We start from the raw sequence: 6,000 nt of genomic DNA, 5'->3' as shown, positions 1-6,000 counted from the left end.
GGAACTGAGGAGCCTTATGATGAAGGTGAAAGAAGAAAGTGCAAAAGCTGGCTTGCAGCTAAACCTCAAAAAAACCAAGATTATGGCAACCAGCTTGATTGATAACTGGCAAATAGAGGGAGAAAATGTAGAAGCAGTGAAAGACTTTGTATTCCTAGGTGCAAAGATTACTGCAGATGCTGACTGCAGTCAGGAAATCAGAAGACGCTTAATCCTTGGGAGAAGAGCAATGACAAATCTTGATAAAATAGTTAAGAGCAGAGACATCACACTGACAACAAAGGCCCGCATAGTTAAAGCAATGGTGTTCCCTGTAGTAACATATGGCTGCGAGAGCTGGACCATAAGGAAGGCTGAGCGAAGGAAAATCGATGCTTTTGAACTGTGGTGTTGGAGGAAAATTCTGAGAGTGCCTTGGACTGCAAGAAGATCAAACCAGTCCATCCTCCAGGAAATAAAGCCAGACTGCTCATTTGAGGGAATGATATTAAAGGCAAAACTGAAATGCTTTGGCCACATAATGAGAAGACAGGACACCCTGGAGAAGATGCTGATGCTAGGGAGAGTGGAGGGCAAAAGGAAGAGGGGCTGACCAAGGGCAAGATGGATGGATGATATTCTAGAGGTGACGGACTTGTCCCTGGGGGAGCTGGGGGTGTTGACGACCGACAGGAAGCTCTGGCGTGGGCTGGTCCATGAAGTCATGAAGAGTCGGAAGCGACTAAACGAATAAACAAAAAAAAAAGCTGAACCAAATTTCTGGGGTGTATTTTGGCACCTAAAATTCTTGGCTTATCTGCGAGTATATATGGTATTTTTATTTTAAATTTCTGCCACTTAAATAGTAACAAATATACTATTTCATAAGAGACGCGGTGGCGCTGCGGGTTAAACCGCTGAGCTGTCGATCGGAAGGTCGGCGGTTCGAAACCGCGCGGCGGGGTGAGCTCCCGTTGCTCGTCCCAGCTTCTGCACACCAAGCAGTTCGAAAACATGCAAATGTGAGTAGATTAATTGGTACCGCTTCGGCGGGAAGGTAACGGCGTTCCGTGAGTCATGCTGGCCACATGACCCGGAAGTGTCCTCTGGACAACGCCGGCTCCAAGGCTTAGAAACGGAGATGAGCACCGCCCCCTAGAGTCGGACACGACTGGACTTTACGTCAAGGGAAACCTTTACCTTTATATACTATTTCATAAGCTTTTATGAATTACAGTTCACTTCATCAAATATACAGAGCATTATCCTGAGAGGAATATTCTATATACATAGTTAATATTGGCTCTTAGGGGAAGTAGGGGCTGGAAAGGAAAAAATGTACCAGACAGTGAAAAGTGTGTATAAATGGAGTATCTCACCTGGATATGACAAAAACTGGACTCTCTATGTATGAAGGCTATAGTTTTTCGTTACTACAAATTACTTTTATTCCTACTCCTGGAATCTTCCTACTGTATACGCTATTGGTTTCTGTGAACTGTCTTGCAATTAATTAAAATGATACAGTGTATAATCCAATTATCCTGGAACAATCTCATTATCTACAATGAAACTATCTGAAAATAAATAATTTTTCATTAATTATATTGAAGTATAAATTAGTTAACACTATTTAAATACATTCAGTTTTCTGAGCACTTAAAATCTATTATTAACTTGTTGATTCAACTAAATCAGCCAATTTTTTAAATTATTTCATAATGACATTCACCATTCTAAAGTATTATTCCATTAGCTGGAAATACACACAGAGATAGACATGCACATTATCACAAAGCAATGGTTCTTTATCTCCCTCTAGAGGTATTTCATATATGAACTTTATAAAGAAATGTTAAAACTTCATAGTGTTAAAATTATACTTATAACACGGAATATGAAACTTATGCTCTTCTGGCAATTAAGTCAAGTGGTGTCATGGCCCTGATCCCTTGCAAATAATCAGCACTTCTGACCCAGACTGGTTAGGAATAGATAGAAGGATTTTATTGAGCAGTGATCCAAAGCAAACTAAAGATCCAAATGATCACAATTTCTAACTGTCAGCATAAATACATTCGTTTCCCCCTCCTCCCAAAAGTTCCTTTCATCTGGTGGTGCCTCTTGTCTCACACCTCCCCTGTCTGACTTCACTCTCCGGCGTGCCATTGGTCAAAGGTGCTGAATCGCCATCGGCTTCTCTCCGTCTGTACGTCCGCTGGTTGTTGCTGTTTATGGGTTGTTTAACAATCATTCTCCACTGGCGCCGTGTCAGAATAGCACCTGGCCAGGGACTATTCATGAAAAGCAGCAAAGGAAGGTCTAGTTGTGGCCTGGCTATTTGGTATCAGTAAAACTCAAGGTTTTGGAATCCCATCTACTAGCTATAATATATACATTATTACAATTCAGGGTCCATTGTCTAGAACTCTGTTCTGTATTAGCATTGTATCCCCTCCATAATACTAAACCTATTATGTTCAACAAAATGCTTTGCAGAACCCCACAATGTACACAGTTTCCAAAACCTGAAATGGAAAACTGGCAGCAAAACAAGGCAGAAATTTCATAAAAGGGCTATGCTTGGGAAAAGTTTGTATCCCAACAAATGACAGGAAAATTAAAGTCTCCCGTCATTACTTCATGCCTCTTGTAAAGATCTTCAGTTTGTTTTTGAAAGTATCATTCCTACCCTTTCCTCATTTGGGTGGGCAATAGTGCACACTGCTGTTGTATATTCCTCCGTTTATTTTAAACCAAACACTCTGTACAGCATCATCAGCTTTATTCATTTGAATTTCTGAGTAGTTATAGAGGTAGTCCTTGCTTAACAACCCTAACTGGGACTGGAATTTCCATCGCTAAGTGAAGCGGTTGTTGGGTGAAACATCACATGACTGCACTGCTTAGCAACAGCAGTTCCAGTAGTCCTGGTTGTGGTTGTTAGGCAAGGAACGCGCTGTTATTAGGCGAGGACTTCATGCTACCCCTTCCCTGCTGCACTCACCTGCTTCAACTCCCCCCATCTGCCTATCTCCCCCGATCTCTGCCCTTTTGGCTGCCCTGCACTCCACCCAAGCTGGAGGCACAAAAGGCCAGCACCCGCCTCGCCCAGGGGGCATCTGATCAGAATTGGAAGGAAGAAGACAGCAAAGGTCAGCTAGGGGCAGCGGGGGTGACAGAGTGCAGGGAGGCCAAAACGCAGAGATGTGGGGAGGAGACAGACGGGTGGGGGGAGCTGTAATGCACGCTGCATTCATAAATGTGGATGGGCTGCCAAGCACCCGAATTTTGATCATGTGACTGCAGGGGCACTGCAACAACCATAACTTTGAGGACTGGTTGTAACTACCATTCGTTCAGTGCCATCATAACTTCGAATGATCGTTGAATGACTGTTAAGCAAGGACTACTTGTAAATACTTTCAGCATACTGCAGAATTTCACCCTTTCTACTACTTTTGAACTTGTAAAAAATGTCATTCTTTGACCATGATAGTGCAATTATGAGTGATACCTCATTAGGCTATGCCTATTAAGCTATATTTTCTTTTATGTACTGAGATATGAAGCTCATTTATTTTAGTTTCTATATTTTAGCATTAGTGTATTGGAGTAATGAACTTTGGTCCAAGCAGTGGTGAATTCATCCTTGAAGGAGTGTGTGGTCCCATCTAGGCTTAGGGAGGCAGTGGTCCACCCCTTCTCAAAAAGCCATTGCTGGACTCAGTGGTATGGGACAATTTTCATCCTGTATGCAAACCTTCCATTTTTGGGAAAGGTTGCTAAGAGGGTGCATATCTACAGTTTCAGAGGGCTCTGGAAGAAGTGGATTATTTGGACCCTTTTCAATCCAATTTCAGACTGGGCATAATATGAGTTGATATTTATGATGCTGAAGATTGGATTCATAAGTCTGCAGTGTCTGCATACAGTTGCTGGGCTATTCACCATTCCTAAAGTGCCCCACCCTTGTATCATAAGTTATTGAGAACAAATCTCAGCAAATTCAAAAGGATTAAGTAAAATTGTGTAGACTATTATTTTTTCAAAATGAAGATTATCTTCTCAAAAACACATAGAAAGGATTACAGAATTTTAAAAATAATGGATTCAATCTTCCTTACTTGTGAACTACAGACTAAACTGGACTACACTTTATACTACAGGGAGGTATTTTTATTATTGTTGTTGTTGTCAATTGCTCCTTTAATGCAGAAGCGTGCAATTTGTGGCTACAAGGGCACATGTAGCCTATTACATCTTGATGCTACCCCCACAGACCTTTCAAAATCTGCTGCCCAAAATTAAATTTTAATAATTTTAATTTTAATGTAATAGAAATTATTAAATACATGGGAAATAAACTGTATTTTATGTATTTAACTTTTAACTTGATTAAAGTTGTATGTAATTAAACTGAGCTTTTGTCCTGATTCCATTCACTATTTACTTTACTATTCCATAGTGAATTCCATTCACTATTTACTTTACTATAACCGCTCAGAGTCCCTCTTTGGGAGGAGATGGGCGGAAGCACAAATTTGAGAAATAAATAAATAAAATAAAAATTTGGGATGATACTCAAGGGAGCTTTTTAATTTATAAAGAGTTGTGCATTCTTGCTTTAAGTTTATTCTGTATGCTTTTAAAAAGTATTATATGGTACCAACCACAAATATTTAAAGTGAAATGCAACACCAGTTTTCCTTAAGGTCTTGCACAAACACAAATAAATTAAATTAAGGGTTTAAAATTTTTCTACAGCAAGCGTTACTGCTAGAATTATCATTTGGTATTTCTTTTTAAATCATCGAGGGAATTCTTACAACAGTGCCAAATTGTGACTTGATTTGAATGTATAAACATCCTATGAAATGCAATTAAATGTTCAACTTTATTACATCTGTAATGCAAATGATCTGTATTAGTGATTTTCTTGAATCTATGCTGTGGAGTAGAAAATGTTGATTCTACTACTCAGTGGCCAGTAGGTGGGGATGTAATACCCAATAGAGTATAATACAAAAATAAAAGTACAGCAAGGGAAACTTTTGAGGAATTAATCAATATACTGTACATTGCTTTCTAAAATAATGTGGTACTTGCTCTACAAGTTATCCTAATCTGCATAAAATCTATTCTGTCATGCAGCAGGATTAAATGTGTTCTGGATGATGCTGGAGATAATACATGAAAGCAGAAATTAATGTCTGAATGCTGCAGTAAAGTTTTTTAACTGACAGCTATAATGGTGGGGCACTATTCAGGTATTGCTTAAAATACACCATCTATACATACATACAGTACTTCTTACTGTCTGGTATTTCTGTTCTTTACCACCCCTGCCTTCCCTTAAGAGCTCCTTCAATATTAACTCTGTATATACAGTAGAATATTCCTCTGAGGATAATATTCTACACATTTGATGACCTTTAATTCATAAAAACCTGTGAAATAATACATTTGTTACACTATGTAAGTGCCACAAAATTAAAATGAAAATAATTAATGAAGCTGCTCATTCCTAAATTTTCTTGAGAGACTTACGTCCATATTATCATTTGTTCCCATTCTCCCAAGTATACATGTGATGGTAAATTTTATAGCGTCAATTTATATTCTCATCCCTTCTTCAAATTAATTGCTGTACTACTCTAGCAATACAAGTTTATCTGGATGGATTCTGTAGCATATATCCCTTGGTAAATTCAGTTGCCTATATGTCAAAATTATGTGCTTGGGCTGTGAGGATCATTAGCAGAAATCTGAATACGTTTTTATTTAGCTACAGAAGTAAATTCTCTCTCTTTCTTAAGCTCATGATTTAGGCTTCATCTATTAGGTGATAGTTATTAAACCTTTGGCTAGTCTGAAAGGGTTTTGGCATTTTTTATTTGAACTCCCCACCCTTTTCTTTTCTTCCTCAGATATTATTATTTGTAATCATTTTTAGCAACTGCTTGCAGGAATGCTTTACAGAAATCAGTGATACCTTGGGCAACAAAACTTGGTTTTCAG

The sequence above is a fragment of the Candoia aspera genome, chromosome 4 (assembly GCF_035149785.1).
Source record: "Candoia aspera isolate rCanAsp1 chromosome 4, rCanAsp1.hap2, whole genome shotgun sequence".
Classification (NCBI taxonomy): Eukaryota; Metazoa; Chordata; class Lepidosauria; order Squamata; family Boidae; genus Candoia; species Candoia aspera.
This window is presented reverse-complemented; position numbering follows the sequence as displayed.